The 18,599-nt window shown below is 34.5% G+C and overlaps 1 protein-coding gene across 1 annotated transcript in view; it reads left to right on the top strand.

Moving 5' to 3' along the window:
* LOC134527149 (uncharacterized) overlaps positions 1-18,599 on the top strand; it is a 290,286-nt gene that overhangs the window by 211,551 nt on the left and 60,136 nt on the right. The gene's annotated exons all lie outside the window — the stretch shown is intronic.

The raw sequence follows: 18,599 nt of genomic DNA, 5'->3' as shown, positions 1-18,599 counted from the left end.
GAAGTTAAATTTTCACACTTTAACTTCTTAACCTTTTATACCTTCGAAAGTGTAAGGTCTAAATTTTCGCCAGAATTTTTTGTTTAAACGCACATAAAACTGAAAAATTATAGGATATTATTAATAATAAATTTATCCGACAAAATGGCTAGTGTAATATATATATATAGGATGTTGGTATGTATGTATGTATGACGTCGATAAACACCTACACCGTTTGACCGATCGCCTTGAAAGTTAGCACATCGAAGTGTTTTTCATGGAGAAGGTTTTTATGATATCCATTTTTTCTAACTCGCCGCTAGTTAAAAACCGTTCAACCGATTTCCACTGGTAAACAGAAAATCATAGATCATAGGCAAACAAACAGCAATTGTGTGTAATTTCTCTATGTCCATCGCCCTGTCATATAACGCTATCACCCTGTGTTCAGCCCGGGCAACGCCTTGTACTGCCGCTATAAAAAAATCCATGACATTTAACGATAGTAAAATTCACGGATGTATCTAATAATTTTTGAAGTACGTTTATAAAATTGGCACCCGGGTAGAGAGTTGAACCCATGTCGGCCTATCAGCGTCCAAGCGCGTTGATAAATCCTGCTCGACGCGCGGGATGCGAAAAATAAATCAAAATCCGAGGCTTAGCAAAAAAAAAAAAAAAAAAGTAACGTGATTGTTGCCAACACGCGCGTTAATAGTGAAGCTTCACAAACTGCTTGTAGTTCCACGTTAGCTCACTAACCCAGCTACTGCTACTATCTGTGTTTCGGGCAAGTAACTTGATAACTAAAATATGATAGGCTACATAAATTCAATATTCGAGGGTGTTTAGTGTTAATTCTGGTGGAGTTAATTTGCAAGTTATGTGAACGTTTTATGTTGAAAAAAATTAAATTAATAGTGGTTTTAAGAGGATTCAGAAAGATGTGAGTAATGTACAATTGAACGTATCCGAAGACAATAGGCCTCGCCACACCAAGTTGGATGGTATCGCCACAAAACTGCAACTGGGAAAGCATGGTGCCAGAAATAAGTGCAGTTACACAGCCAGTTGTAACTCATCGTTACACTTTCCGTAAAGCACTGAGTGTTAATTTTTTTTTTTTGTCTACGCTGCTTGTTGATAGTATTTGATGACGACATCGTGTCAGGCGACACTTCGCGATAGACATTCCACAACTGGGGATGGACTAAGTGCAAGCCCAGTCACGTGGGGCGCTAGAAGTTGCAAGGCACCGGGTGTGCGAGGAAAGGAGTGTAGTTTCCTGGAAGACGCCAGAGGCGGGCGAGGGTGGCGGTGATGTTACGGGAAGTGAGGAGGTAGAAAGGGAAATGTTGAACCCAGGGAGAAAGTGAAGAAAGGGAGTATGGTCGAGGAGGAGGGGGTGAAAGTTGTATGTGGTTTGTGAAAAAAAAAGTAGGATGGGGAGGAAAGTTGGGTGGTTATTCGTGGCTGAGTGCATGCGGGAAGGTGGAGAAAAAGATGCTGACGCCAGGTCGTACGTCGCGAGACTAAGAACGGAGGTCGTAAAGCCTGACGGCGAAAAACGTTACGTCGCTCGTTACAGGCACGCGAAGTCGTATCTCAGCAGTAGACCCGAGCTCACGGAATGAAAGAAGCACCCCAATGCGCGATTCCAGAGGATACTGTCTCGTTCCGAACACAGTTCTCGACTGCTGTGTCATTCATGTACGGTCTTTAATAAGAAATTCTCGCAACATCAAGTAGTTCGTCTACACAAGATGCCATTTAATAATTAACTGTTGCAATCTTTGAAAAATGTAATGGACGACTTGAAATGGGGCAGAGATAAGCAGTTCAAGTAACGGCCGGTTGAAGCGCCACTGTCAACTGTGGGACACAGAATGTAAAAAACATCCAACGATAATGCGATTATCTATGTTGAAACCGTTTTCGTGGACATAATCATTATTTGTTTGAATTTATTTGAAGTTGGTTTAGGATTTAGCTTTCTCGAGGACATGGGAAGCAATTGGCTTAATAAAAGTAATGTTTTTATGTTTCTACGTATTATAACGACGAGTGGATAGCGACCTCGGTAAGGACGTGTTTGTGAAAGCATATTGCAATTTACGGTCAATAAAACGAAAAGGTCAGATTTATTTATTTTCTTGGATTGGGATAACCATATGGTTTTGAAATCCCTCAAAGCATACGATGCGTTAAAGCAGATCATATAGTATTTATTTTAGTTTTGTGTGGAAATATTGCAGTGCTTGTGTTGATTATATGGAAACTACTGGCTGATTACAAAAAAACTACTTTACTGCAAAATAAATCGACAATTTTCAGAAAATCTGTATGCCTTCTACTACGAAGTTAGCTTTAACTACTGAAAATTCAAAATGTTGCCTGTTATAATTTTGTTTATTGAGAAGCGCATGTACTATACAATTTAGATTTTTTTTACCCCCCGTCCATTGTGAATTGTAAGGCACATACATATTTGAATAAGGTAATTAAAGAGAGTCACGGCTTTTCCATGGATAAAAATACAAAGGAAGAAATATATCTGTGTTCTTATAATGTTCTTTTATTTCCCCCATAAAACAGCGTTTCGAAATTCCTAGTGGATTCTGAAATACTAGAAGTGTGGAGGGAAATTAAGTCTATGTAAATGTCAGGTAAAAACAATAAAAAGAGAGAAATTTCTAAGAAGAATATAACAATAATTGTAACAATAAACTCGTTAATACCATTTTCCCACTTATCTCTTGTTTTACGGAAAAGCCTCTACCCTGCATAATTACCATTCCTAGGCTGCGCTGCAGGTTTCAACGTCTACAATTTTTATGATAGCTGTGATTTTAAATTACTTATGTATTGTATAATTATAGGATCTAGAAAAGTTTATACGTACAAATCTTGCAACACTGGTGTTGTTTATTACCGTGTTGTGTTGTATCTAATTCGATAGTAGGCACAGATGCGACTGTGTGAATGTGATACGCCCTTAATGCTGCCCGTATAAACACACGGTTTTAATCTTACTTATGTTTAATTTACATTTATCTAAATGTTAATATCCTGTAAAAACATAAAACTGTTTTTGTTTAATAAATAGCTCTCGGATATGAGAATTTTTTTCTGTTCTAGGCTTACTTCCTTTTGATCTGCTACAAAGTATTTTGCGTGGAGGGAATTTAGTTTCCTAGGCTTTGTGAATGTAAAGGTACTGGGAATGCAATTGTTCTTTATGAATTTAACGCAGCAATTAACTTTTCTGTAATTTGCAGCGACAAAGTGATTAGAACACACGCTCGTGCACTGAGAACTGTTCGCGCGATAGTCTCTGCTAACTTACATTTTTTATTGTATAGTCGCTCTTTTATTCTTATGATGTGAAATGCTATTTAAGGCGTAAAACATGAATTCTTACAATAAGGGATGAAACATAATTGTATCATTATTCAAACGCTTTAACGAAAATAATATTAAATTCGTCCTTGCGGCCATATGCAGCATTCGGCAGCGACTGCTTTATTTGCTTTCCACAGTTCCACCACTTCCCCCTTGTGCACGTGACACCGTGACGTCAAGGCCGGATACCTCAAGTTGTCCTTTACATTCTAATAATTCAAAGTTACCACATCGATGAAGTCAGGTTTCTGTCCGGTGAATGGCCGAGGCGGCAGAGCGCAATGATTAATATTAAGGGCCAGCATCCACCGTCCCTAAAGACACGTGGCACGTTTGCTTGGCCAATCAGCATCAAGTGCGTATGCCAAAAATATAATATTAAAACGGAGATTTTTCACACAGATAAAACATAGTCATTGCATTACAACTAAACTTTTACGTTAAAACCTACCTTAAAACTCATTCATTAATTTTCCCTCGCTAAATAACATGTTAAAAAACAACCAAATTCAATAAAATGAGATAGTAGTATGTAAAAGGGGCTCCGGCGCCAGGCTTCAGGCTGTGGTGTGTGGCGGTTTCTGCTGCCTTGGAACCTACATCTCCGATGACGTCATTCCGTTTCCTGTTTGTACTGTGTGTTCGTTCCGTTTCCTGTGTGTACTGTGTGTGTTGTGTGTGTTCATTCCGTTTCCTGTGTGTACTGTGTGTTCGTTCCGTTTCCTGTGTGTACTGTGTGTGTTGTGTGTGTTCATTCCGTTTCCTGTGTGTACTGTGTGTTCGTCACGTTTCCTGTGTGTTCATTCAGTTTCCTGTTTGTACTGTGTAATCGTTCTGTTTCCTATGTGTACTGTGTGTTCGTTCCGTTTCCTGTGTGTGCTGTGTGTACTGTTTGTTCATTTCGTTTCCTATGTGTACTATGTGTACTGTATGTTCAGTGTGTTCTTTCGTTGAATGTGTGACGTTGCGTTGAATGCACGTATTCATATCTGTAGTATCTCTGAATTTTTACTAGTCCAAAACCTCTTTGTCTTGATAAATTATTTTTCAGGGATTCTTGGTCTTCTTGTAAGCATAAAACATGTTACGTTCGTTTAATTGAATATAATTAGCTGACATCGAGGAAGGTTATGAGGTTCGAATAAGACTGGTCTATATGACATCCATTGTTTATGACCCGGTCTCGCGGTCCGAAGATGCTTGGTCAATATGTATGGATGGCTTTGTACATTAACGGTTTAGAGGTTTTTGTAGGTATTGATAAACTAGACTTACATGATAGGTAATGCGACAACGTATTTAATTCATCGGACAGGTATATTGTATTTAGTTGTTTTTCGTAGAGTGAGTGATAAATAAATTGCACGAAAGGTAATGGAAAACATAATATTAAATATATTTAATATTTAGTTTCACCTGTCACTGGTCAAGAATCGAACCGAGGACAGGAATCTATCAATTCAATGTGTAAATTAATGAGTGATTTTTTCGGTGACTTTTGGAAATTTTCCCGAATTTATAAGTCAATAAATACAAACTTCAAAAGTTACCGGTCATAATGAACTACTGGAGGCTGGTAGTAGAAGATTGTAGCCTCTTTTAGGATTTTCAACATGATTTATTGAAATTATAATTTTTACATAAAATTAAACATTATTGCATCGATCAGGTATCGAATCAAGGACAGGAATCGAATCGAATCAATGCGTATATTAATTACAATTTTATTTATTGAATTTTGGAAATTTCCCGAATTTCTAGCTGAATAATTCCACAATTCCAAGATGGCGCCCAAATTTAAAGTTGTCGGGCGCCTCGGTAATAATAAATGAATACTGCACTCCAGCGGGTAAGAACTAAACAAATATAATGGTAATGCACTGTATCAGACAAGTACACACATACAAGATGGCGACCTCAAGCAGATAAAAACAAGATGGTGGTAGTGCCCTCTAGCAGATGATATATGTTAACTATCGTTCCTGGTAGCGAGAACTAATCACAAAATGTCGGATCTAAGACGGTCGTCAAGGTCAAGGTCAAATTTCAAAGTCAAGGTCAAAGTTTAAGGTCAGGATCAAAATTCAAGATCAAGGTCTAATTTCAAGTTCAAGGTCAAATTCAAGGTCAAGGTCAAAGTTCAATGTCATAAGTTGACGTCAAAGGTATGGTGAACAAAAAATTACACTAACATGGCATCAGCAAACTCTAGCAAACTAAAACCAGATGGTGGCATCCAGTGGACGAAGACAAGATGGTGGACATGACGTCATACCAGCTGACGATATAAACTTTGGTACTGGCGGAGGGAGTTTTTTTCAATAAAATCAGATAATAAATAAAGATTTTCAAGATGGTGGCCATAACGGAAATCGCAATAGTCTCGTCATAATTCAATATGTCGGGTGTGGTGTAAGACGTTTTATCACTTTTTTTGAGAATTTTTTAAATATATTAATAAATTATTAGTTGACTCTCGCCGGAAATTGAACCGATACCGAATTCGTTTTGTAACTAAACATTTGAAGTAGGCAATTATTAAAATATTTTTTTTTGATATTTTTTTGGAATTTCTAGCATTAAAATTACGGATTTTTTAGTTGGCGGCCGTAACGATAATTACAACCGTTACGTCTTAATACAAGATGGTGGTTTTGTCTCGAACAGATGATGATATTATTACTTCAAATTAAAAAAAAAAATTACAAGTCCGAATATTCATATTATTTTTATATAAACCTTATTTAATTCACAATCCGTTAACTGTCTCGATGGTCGTGCGGTTGAAGGCGTATGTTTTTCAACCTTAAGAACAGAGCGGCAATAGTTCGAATCACAGCAATTTCAATGTATTTTGCATAAAAAATTAAATTATAATGTCGACAAGGACCATAATAGATCTGTTAGGTAATGGAACATTGACCTTATGTAATGAGACAGAGTTATGCTGGCGCTCTCTAGAAACAAACAGCAGAAACAAAGTCGGCGGTATCCAAGATGGTAGCCACCAGCGGATCAGAAACAAATTAAGAGCGATGCTGGTGCTCTATAAGAACAAACAGAAACATTTTCGATGGTATCCAAGATGGCGGCCTCCAGCGGAACAGGAAAAAAATCAATATGGTGGCCGTGACAAAAATTTCATCAAGAGTGAGTGGGCTGCTCGATTTAAAGATGGCGGATAAAATATTGAGGACCCAGATTACCACCAAGATCAATAAGTTACCAAGGTAAATGTCATAGTCAAAGGTCAAGGCCATCTAATATTGCCGCCGTGACACCACAATCCAAGATGGCGGACTAGCACTGACACCACACGCCAGCGCTAGGCGCCGTACATATATTCGTATACTACTATAATACAATTAGATAGATTAAAAAATTTATAGTGTGAAATTCATAAAATTTTTGTATATATTTTCGTTTCATAGTCCATAGAAACCAAAACCATAGTCAACTCAAAAGTATATATAAATCCTACTAATATTATAAACGCGAAAGTTTGTAAGTATGGATGGATGTTTGTTACTCTTTCACGTAAAAACTACTGAATGGATTTGAATGAAATTTTGCCTACAGCTAGCTTATAACCTGGATTAATACATTAACCCCATATTAATATGAATTTCCATCCCTTAGGGAGTGAAAAAGTGATAATTTCATTTTATAACAGAAAAAATCATAGTTCATAGACATACAAATAGTGAGTGAGTGTCATTTCTCTATGTCTGACACACGATCATACACATAGTAAGGTCTGCAAATTAATATTTTTCTCCTTGGTGAGACCAGTCCGCTTAGTGGAGCTCGCAGCGGCTAGCAAAATCAAGGCGCTAATAACAGTTTTGTTCTTAACTTCGTCAATAGATAGAGTTAGTTGCCTTGAATTTTAAAAGCACCATCATTTGATGCGTTTGTAATGTCTTTCGTTTGTTTGTTCCGTATGCGTTCCTATACCATTCATCCGACTGCGATGAAATTTTGGTGATTTGTAATGCGCATGCCCATGAAGGTTACTGAGACGGTATAACTATTTTTCAATAGTTGGAGCACGAATCGTGTCAAAAAATGTGTTTATTTCATTTTATATAGCGGGACTTCGTCTGTTTTTGTTGTTTAAGTGCGCAACTATGAAACAATTTATTTAAATATAAAAGAGAGACAGAGATAGAGTGATTATATATATATGAGTGAGATAGAGACGGAGAGATAAGTTGAGACAGAGAGAGGTATAGATAATTAAATGGGTTAGATAAAGAGATATACCTATAGATGTATATAGCTATATAGAGACTTATATAATATATATAAGATATAGAGATAGTGGGAAGTATATATGTAGATATAAAGAGATAAATAGAGATAGAGAGAAACATAGATGTATATAGATGTAGATAGAGATAAATTTATATAGAGAGATGGATAGATTATTTGTATATGTGGAACTGCTTCAAACATATTACAAAACAAAACTGAATGAGGCATTGCAATGCAGGCCGAGCATTAGCTAGATAATGGAATATTTTCAATATTAGTAATCTCTTTTTTTCAGTTCTTTGTATATTGCTTAATAAAGTCTAAATTACAAACAGACCAGGTAAATAACTATAAACTGGCAGAACAACGTCTGTCGGGATCTGAAAGTGATATAAATTAATTTTCACACTTGACATTCAAATTAAAAAGACAATTACTAATTACACCCTGTGTTCAGCCCGGGAAACGCCGGGTATTGCAGCTAGTATATTGATATATCTATCTATATCACAATTTTGTGGACATGATAACTGTTGCAAATTTTCTCAAATTATTTCCAAACTGATACATAAAATCTAATTATGGAAAATCTCTGTCAAGATCGTTAATGAGCGATATCTGACCGAAGTGGTAGAAATTAGGTAAGTTATTTGAAAAACAGAAATAACTTATAACTCCAATAATACGGAAAAAATATCACTTAGTTTTGAACGTATTATAACTCGAAGGAGTGATGCCAAAATATTTTGTTTAAAATGTTTTTAATATGATCAACAATAACTGCAAGGTGTTGAAAAAACAAGGGTTGGTGGACAAATATATCATAACTCCCTTCGTAAGTACAACACCAAATTCGTACAGATTATGTATTAATATATTTTTTTAAATTTAAAATGTTGTCTGAAACAATTTTTATTAGACGAACCGTTACAGCAAGGGGTTAAAAAATTAGGGGTAAAATTATTAAAAAATGCATAACTCCCTTAGTAGATACACTATAAAATCCGTTCAATGTGTTTGTTAATTTTATAAATTCTATCTAAACCATTTGTTTAAAAATATTTCAATAAAACGAACTATTGCTGCAGGGGGGATGAAAAAATTTAAATGGTTTAATTTAAAAAAAATCATAATTGACGTAACATGTACACTGTTAAATACATTCTGTTTAACTGTAAAACCATAATTATTATTGGCATCTTTCGTCGGAAATAATTTTTTATTCGACCAACCATTACTGAAAGAGGTAAAATAATCAAGGATTGGAGGGAAAAAAACAAATAATAACTTCCTTTATAGGTACAACATATTATTCGTACAAATTGTGTATTAATATTATAAATTTTATTTGAATTTGTTATGAAACAATTTTTTACTAAACGAGGGGTTGAAAAATGAGGGATAGAATTAAAAAAAATGCAAAAGTCCCTTAGTTGGTACACTATCAAATCCATTCAAATTGTTTGTAAATCTTATAATTTTTACCTAAAACATTAGTAGGAAATAATTTTTAATAATAAAAACCATTACTGGAAGGAGCGGAAAAAACAAGGGTAGGACAAAAATGTCTTTTTTTAAATAGATATACTTTACAATCTATTATAATTTATTGTAAAACGCCTCAAATTTATCTAAAACTTTTGGCTGAAACAATTTTTGATGAAACAAACTATTCCAGTCAAATCAAGGGTTTATATTAATATATAAACATATATTAATATCAAGTTCGTCGAAATTTATTAATAACAATTTAAATGTCACCCTTATCATTAGTCAAATTAATTTATACAACAAAGTATTAGTGCAAGGGATTAAAAATAGTGTTCAAAGATCACAAATAATTGCATCACTAGGAACCTTAGTAGCCATATAATGAAATTCTTTAAGATATTAAATGCTGGATACATTAAGTTAAAATCATCCAAAATATTTTAACTGCTTGGAATACGAGAAAATTTTTAATTAATATATATTTTTTTAAATATTGGCGAACGTATATGATGTCATGTAGACTACATTTAGTACTTAAAATGTTCCAGGAATTTATAGAAGTTTCCAAAATATTTCCAGAAGAAAGGGGTACTTCGAAATCTACCCACGCCGAAAAGAATTTTTTTAGTCACAGTTATTTTTTATGTATTCGTTAATCTGCCACTTTATTATTATTCTGGGAAAATAATACGTTTATATAAACCAATTATTTATAATTTGTTATTTTCCTTATTTCTTGGAAAAATTCCCACTGGAAAAGAGTTCTATATAATTTCAATCTAATGAGTACGAAGAATAACACCGGTGGCATAATGCTGAGCTAAGCATCTCCTTTCTCAGTAGTCGTGAACAGAGTAACGACTTCACAGGAACGTACAATTGGTGACTCAACTCTGTTTCACGACGGAGGTTCCAAGTTTATAAGCATCGCACTGGAAGCGCCGTCGGAACCAGGATGTTGGGGATAATAAGGGCGCGAAGGGAGACCGCCCCGAGCAGCGACATCTCCTTCATCGACTGTAATGACTGGGAGGAGGGGATGACAAAGGAGAGTGTTGGGCCCGCGCCCTCGGGGCGAAATATAATACGGAGCTCACGGCACAAAAGAAATTCCAACTTAATGATCCGAGGGAAAACTCTGTTCTGTTCATTCCTCCTGTATATGTTGTGTGTTGAAGTGCAACATACGTCGATCCTACTTTTTTTTTTTTGCCTGCTGGCTGAGTTTTTTTTAATTTAAAACTTTGAACGGGATTTCACATATGCTAATTAATAAACGTAAGATTAAAAATGTTTGAGTGTCAACTAGAACTAAACTGTAACCATAAGTTTATTTACTGTAGTATAATTTATATTTTTTTTATTTTTTATTCATTTGCCTAGCAGATCATGTTACTTTAAACGTTTTTTTTTTACATATAGCATGTACATGATTTTCGATACAACCTGTATTGTCTTTTAATTTTCGTTTGATATAAGATAATTACGTAATCTTAAAAGCGATATGACAATTAACATGTATTGAGTTTTTGGTATCATACGCCTACACAGAAATTTTACTAGTAACAGTCTTCAAAATACCTATTAATAATTTGACATAAATAAATAATATAAGTAATAATGAGGCAACTCTTTAACGGACAGCCTAACATTTAAAATTATTTACGGAAACTGATGTCCCACTAAACTATAATTTAATATTTGCTACAAATCTGTAACCAAGAAGTACTTATTCATAGAGGTACGACCAAAAATAAAACTAAGAAATATTTTACAGGCTGTTATAGAAAGATTAAATGGACAACATTATGCTTCATATCTTAATTGAAAATCCATTAATTAGATTTCTAATGCCCATGATTATGGGTAATCTAATACTTTTAAAGCAATTGTGTGTGCAGGTTTAATTTAACCTCACAGCTCTTTATTTAATACTTATTATGTAATACAATTGGGAAAGGCTGACAGAAATGTTTAAAAACATAAACTTTTTATCCAAGTCTTTCATCTCAGCCCTTAAAAAATTAAAGTGTTTTCCATAAATATTTTTTGTCACAATACGTGTTAAATGTTATTGAATTAAAATGAAAAATACAAATACCCTTGCGTTAGTTAAAACTATTACTAACTCATTAAAAACCTGGCAGTTAGTGACCACGCACTTGAGCTCGTCTAGACATAAGAAGGTTTTAATTATTTATGTTCATAGAAAATTACAAGGAAGAAGAAATATACTTGTTTCAGAGGGAGGTCAAAAAGCTTTTCATTGGCTACTACTTAAAGCCGGGAGCAGGTAATCACCACATGTGAATTGCTGCCTGTTTCCGAATGTACGTAATTAGTAAATGCACTTAAGATGCATGTCTCCGTCGTGCTTTCCCCTGTGTTTTTCCCTGGTTCCATTGATCACGGAATGTCACGGACGCAGCCAACACGCACGGACCCCCTCCCCCCACATCCATTGTTTTCAAACCAATCTGGGTAAAACGCACGCCCTTTAACCACTTCCCCCATTCCTTTCCCAACGCAGACAACACGGCGAGACCGCTTCTGAATTATTTCGTGGCCAATTCATCACACCTTCCTTTTAGAATCCTCTTTTTTATTATTTTATTATAAAAGTATGTTTTTTTTCAACTGTGAAAAAGTAAACGAATCTTTGCTTCGCTTCGAACTAGAATCTCCACAGCGCGATGGACGAGATGCAACAGCCAAATATCGCTTTGTTGTCAGCATGCGGGTTTATACCCCAGCGATATATAAGGCAAATGATTAACTGTACTAAATTTTTTCTGCCATTAATATGCATCACACATAGGACAGCCATCGATGTTTAATTTTTTTCCCCCCATCAACCCATTCAAGAGAAGAATTTTTCACCCAACGTTACGTTGGTTCAGAAAAATTACTTAGTGAACAAGTTTCAAATATTTCATGGATAAGTTTACTAAACAAGGTCTTTAGAAATTACTAATAATAAAAGTCTAATAATCTATAACAAAAGCGCATGTCTAAAAATAATTCACACCGACGACGATATGAAAATGGAAAAACTTACAATCGGGATGTCTGTCACGTCCGCCATTATTTTTGCACTGACGTCAAAGATGTTTCAAACGTGATTGGTCGCCGCGCTGTTGTGGCCGGAGCGCGGCATGGGCCAACTGGAGACCTTGTGTGAGGACCGGCAGATTTTTCAACGAAATGGTCAAGCAAATTCAATATTAAATACGGAAATAATTGTGAATTTGTGATTCTTTTATTGTTTATTATGAAAACAAAATTTAAAGAAATAAATAAGTTCAATTTTTTTACCACGATTTTATTCCAACTGCAAAAATTATTCTAATGATTAAAATTTAAATGTGAAATTGTTAAATCTTTCGGATATGAGAAACATCAACCAGTGAAATACTGTCATGAAGGTGCTTCAAATTTATTAGTTGTTCTTTAGTTTATATATTTTACAGTCAAATATTCCGCAGTTGTTTTGACAGTTTCATGTCTAGAGAGTGTGTGCCATTATAGAAGTTATCTTTGGCAGTAAAACCATGGAAAATATACGATGCAAAAGCTACGTTTTGTAAATATTAAACAAGCAGTATGTATTCAGTTTTTAAAACTTTCACCGTGGTAGCTGTGATTTGTGTTATCTGTGTACGTACCTTCATGCAAGCGTGGGTTTTACAATTGACACTACGCCACGTTATATTTTACGTGAATATTTTCAGCTCCGTCTCTATCGCTGACTTCTTTTTCCGTCATCTGTCTCTTTCTTGTTTACTTTGCAAGATGAAATGAGAATTTTAAATTTACATTCAGGCATGAAGCTTTCCATCCACCACTCTTCCTGTGTAAACGCGCCAGGCGAACTGAGAAATCTGAATTTACATTCCGACGCGCAACGTTTCATCACCGAGAGCGCTGTGCAAACTCTAGGGGGACACGAATGTTTCTCGTACCATTGTTGACGGTATAAATACTGTTTTCTATTACATAATTGTCAGCTTCGGTGATACGCTAAACAAGCCTTACAGAAATTCTAAAACTCGCTATTTATTTTTTAAGCGCCATCACTTCAAATAGACCTTTTCCAGTTTTTAAGTAGGGTAATTCGAGGAGAGACGCCGCGGCAGGTAAGATACCGCACCCGTGTCATTTACTGCACTCCTACACAGATCGCAGCACCGGTCGAGCAGAATGTACGTTTTGTATCCCCGAAGTGACGCCATGTTAGTACTACCGGATAGCTGCTGCGTATCGCTTGTAATAGCCGATTTTTTTTATGCAAAACAAGGAGTTTTTTCTTAAAATATTTTAACAAAGGTGCGTCTAAAGCCTTGTTACTTTTTTGTTTCATAGGTGTATTGCTTAATATGGTTTCATTTATTTCTGTGTTGTGATGTGAATCTTTTGACGTACAATTATGGTAAAAGAACATTTTTTTTTTTTTACCTTAAACCTTAAGTGCGGCATCTCGCCTTTAAAATTGGTAACGATGCAGCGCAAAAATAAAGAAGAGATGCCGCAGCGAAAAAAAAAATTCTTATGATTAGCTTCAAATATTTTATTTAATGTGTTTTACATATATATTTGCCGAGTTTTAATGTATTTGCAATTAGTACAATTTTTTTGATTTTTATTTCCAAAAACATTCTATAAAATTTATAATTTCAAAATTATTTTGCACTTCTGTATTGAATTATTTCTAATAATATAATGATTGTTATATCGTGAAATATATTTTTATTATTTTAATTTTACATGCATTTTATCAAATACGAGCTACTTTACTTACCGACTGACAAAAAATAGTCGCCAAAAATAGTTCCTAAAAATCTGAAATGCAGTTCTGTAACTTAAATTTTTCCATTAAAACAACCAACGAATTGGTCAATTTTGTAGGATATTAAATTTAAAATAAATTGATGTTTGGATTTAACTGTAAAACGTATGGAACATTTTATTAATTGTAATATAAACTAAATTTTTCACTTGTATATAATGTTATTCTATATTTTAGCTCTAATTTAAACGTTTTGCATTTGTTTTAGGAAAATGCCTAATTGTTATGAAAGAATTTCAGACCAAGCAAGCTGGTCAGAAGAAACTTTGAAAGAAGCCGTGAAGGAAGTGGACATAGGTAAGAGGGAGGCAGAGCGTTATTATGGCATTCCAGCACAGACGATCTCTCGGCGGATGGAGAGGAACCACTGCACAAAGAGGGGTCTTGGACCAGGAGGCAACTAGGTACAGAAAATGAGAAAAGACTTGTTCGTCATATCCAAAATCTTTCCAATGTTGGATTTTTTCCTGGCAGACAAACAGTCCGTGTTTTAGCTTACAAGTTCGCTGACAAATTGATCATTAAACATACATTTTCTAGGGAAGATGAAATGGCAGTGTATGCTTGGCTAAACTACTTTCTCAAGAGATTTAAACAATGTGCACATATTCTTACCACAAGAGAGAATTTATAAAGATTGTAAGAGAAAAAGAAACTAATAACAACATCACCCGAAATGACCCAACCTGTAGCTTTTTCTAAACGAGTGAAGAGGAAGAAAACATCTCGTAAAGAATATTGCAAGAAAAATTAAAGTGGTTCTATGACTCTAACAAGTTTTGACATTAAAAATATTTGTTCTGAATGATGGGAGAACTACCACAAAACTACTTCCAAGGTGGACTGCATTCAGTGCAGCATGTGTGCAAAGTGGCTTCATGAAACATGTACTTTATACGGCAAATTGTGCAAAGAATGTGGAGGAGAAGAATAGAGAAAACTTAACTGTTTACAAGAAAGATAAAGTGCGGCATCTATCCTCAGTAATGCGGTATCTCTCCTATAGGCAACGTTTGGGTGAGGGAAAACAAGATCTAGAAATTGTTTAGGCCTACTTATTTCGGGACATATTGTTATTCTGGTAAGTTTATGTATGACAAATTTTTGTGTATATAAAATTTTTATCGAATACATTTCTTTACAGATTATTTTCAAAATGTGCGGCGTCTCTCCAAGAATTACCTACTTTTTTTTTTTTTTAGGCATGTTGAGCGTGAAATTTTAGCAAACAATGGAAATACGTCTAGCTGCGTGAGCACCAAGGACGGAAATTTAATATGATAAAGACTATAATGCGCATGCGCCTACAAGACGGAAGTCGTTCAGATAGCAAACCACGTGTGGCGGCATTAACATGTATATATTCGCTTCCGTGAATATTGGGGAACATAACAAGAATATCGGTGTGCCAAATAAAATCACATGGTGGAAAAAATTTGTAAGAATGCATTTTATAAATTATAATAACTTTAAGAATAAATAATCACAACATTAAAAAACATCAGAAACCTGGAATTAATTTCTGTCTCGCTGAATTTTAAATACGAAACTAACTTTTTTAGTGTAGCTTAATGGTAAAGTTACGTACTTAAACATTCACCTTGATAAAGCTTTTGATAGAGTAAATTAAAACTTTCATGACAGACTTATAATTCGCGTAGGCTTTACCCAAAAAGCGGTCAACATAATTCCACACAATGCGAAATCGCTTCACGACGCAAGTACCTCTTAACGGGAAACTGTGCGAATAAAAAAAAATATCCTTGTAGTTCGTGTGTCCAGGATATGTACTTTCAATGGAACTGTTTGTATTATTTATACAATCACTGATGAAAAGACTACACGTGACTGTAGCGGGAATAAACACTGAAGACCATCGGATGACATGCGCTGTCTGCAGATGTCACGTGCATAATACGGCGAGAAGAAGATATAAATATTACAGTAAACACTCTGACCAGTTTTAGCCGCGCCTCTACAGCCCAGGTTTAACCATTAAAAATAAAAACCTTAAACCTCAAGATGGCACCTATTACACAGCGTCAGTTGAGACCCTACACCATAACGGAAAAACTTCGCACATTATGGAACAGGTTTAAGCAAAATACAAGGCAGATGGACAAGTTGAACGGGGACTCTAATGTGCATAATCTAAGAGGAAGCCTTGTAGCAGTACACATTTCGTAATTCAAAAATTGTTCATCAAGTGCATCTCGTAAATATGCACATTCTCTCTGAACTATGGCACGTAGCACAGCTGATACCCATGTCACGTGGAACAGAGGCACAGTTCCAACAATACGTGGGTTGGTTCCTATGGCGTGTAACCTATTCCAGGCGAGTCGCAAGCCATGGATTAGGGCTAGTCAACCATAAACTCAAAGTCAAAGCCAAGTTTTACAAAACTATTGTTCAACGATTACTGACCGACGACGAAGTCATCGTTGCATTGCATCACGCAGTGTGGACAAACGAGAATATTCTTCCGCCAAAAGGGTTAAGTCTGTCATATAAACAACTTATTATGACTTTTCTTAGTGCTTCCTACCTTTATGTACCTTTTTGTATTTCGTAGATATATACACAGCAATAATATCAAATATAGTTAGTACACATATTATTACCTATTAATATAATGACAATCCAAGAAAATCCGTCGGGGCTGCCATTTCCTGCCTCGAAAATAAATATAATTTTGCAGTTTTATAAGATTAAGACTAATTTAAATTGCTCTGGGTACGTAAATAAATGTAGTGTTTAATTGATATAAACATGCATACATATCAGACAAATAATAGCTTTTCTATACTGCTATATTTTAATTGAAATTGGTAACTATAGATCAAATTGGCAGCCCATATATTTGATTGGTTATTACGTTAATAGGTAGGTGAATACGTGTAGTACATATATTTGATTTGTCTGCTGTGTCTATCTCTACGAGAAACAAATAGGTGGCCTACATAAATGAAGTAAGCACTATGAAAAGTCATAATTAGTTTTTTATATGACAGACTTCGCGACAAATAAACCCTATTCAAAATGTTTATTTTTATCTTTCATTACTTACTTCATTTTAGTGGACGGTTTTTCAAAACTTTTATTTAATCGTTTTTCGATTACAGCGTTCACATAGGTTGTGGGTTTTTTGTTCAAAATTTTTGATTGTGCTTTTATTTTAAATTTTTAGAGAATTCCTACGTTACTGTCTAAATATCTGTATATTTGTTGGCCCTTCTGTATGGTTGGTGTCTTCAAAAATATTATACCCCTACATTTTACCCCCGTACTGCTCCATTTTATATACATTTTTTTATTGTACCCTCTTGTTGCCGACATTGGTTTGTTTTGAGTGATGTTTTGAATTGCGATATCTTTAAATATATCGCAAACTGCAACTCTTTAATATTTTCGTGTAAGAATAAATAATTTTAGGAACAACGTAATAACAATTAATAATAGAGGTGTACCGATTCATAAAATTTGTCCGATATGGCGATACAATGCTGCCGATTCACCGATTCCGTACCGATACAGGAGAAACCCATGTTATTAAAAAAATTCATATTTTTACTAGATAACACAAAATAACTCATTTTAAGAAAAGCATGCATTGTGAATGCATATGTATTTTAGTTTATAAACAGAACATGGCTTCTCTTTTTTTAACTTGTATTTTTAACTTGTTTTCCTTTGTTTATTCTCGATCAAACATTAGTCAAAGTGCAAGCTTATGTGGCTCTTAGTAGAGTACGATCTTTAGATGGCGTAATAATAATTAACCTTGATCATAGAAAACTCTTCAACAACCCACATGATAGCTTAGCGCTGAATGAGTTCGAGCGATTGAGAAGCACTTTGCGCGCGTCACAAACAGAGGAAGCCGAAGAAAGGCCTCAAAGTTGTCTTTAATCTAGATTTGTTATTATGAAATTAACATAGTGATTACTATAAGAACTATAATATGCTATGTGACATCGATAAGTTCCCGACGATGCTGTTTCTTATGTCTGTACATTAGTCTGTTCGTTCTGTAAGAAACACAACAAACCCTATTAATACATAATAATATAATTAAATATTTTAAATTGAATATTAACTAAAAATAAACATTATGTAATAGAGTATAATGTTTTTTTGATATTATATTATATATTATTTAATTTTAATGAAAAAAGGATGAGCTCACAAATGGTTTGCTAGCTACGTGTTTAGCTAAATTTTAATGAAAAAAGATTTTCAATTAAAAAAATGTAATCAATCAAATTTTAATCAATTGTTAACTAAAAAACGGACTTATATCCTTGATTCAAACTCCGTGATGGCAAAAAAAAGCTTCTGACAGTTTGCGATCTCCATTTTTGAGCAAAGATAGCTAGTAAAAGCCAGAATTATAATTTTTATTTAAATATTTTTTTTTTAATTTTTTTTCTGTGATTTTATGATATTAAAGATAACTTACGTTAGTCTGCGAGTGCTTATGGTTATTTCTGAGAAATATATCTCTACACGAAATTTTTTTTTTACTTAATGAGTCACTCTTTTACTATGAGTTACATATAAATTGTGAATTTCTGCTACCAAATTATAACTAAAAATATTTTTATCAGGTGGAATTCAA

This window comes from Bacillus rossius, chromosome 1 (assembly GCF_032445375.1).
Source record: "Bacillus rossius redtenbacheri isolate Brsri chromosome 1, Brsri_v3, whole genome shotgun sequence".
NCBI classification, from domain to species: Eukaryota; Metazoa; Arthropoda; class Insecta; order Phasmatodea; family Bacillidae; genus Bacillus; species Bacillus rossius.
The sequence above is the reverse complement of the archived record's forward strand: the minus strand, read 5'-3'. Positions and strand labels throughout refer to the sequence as shown.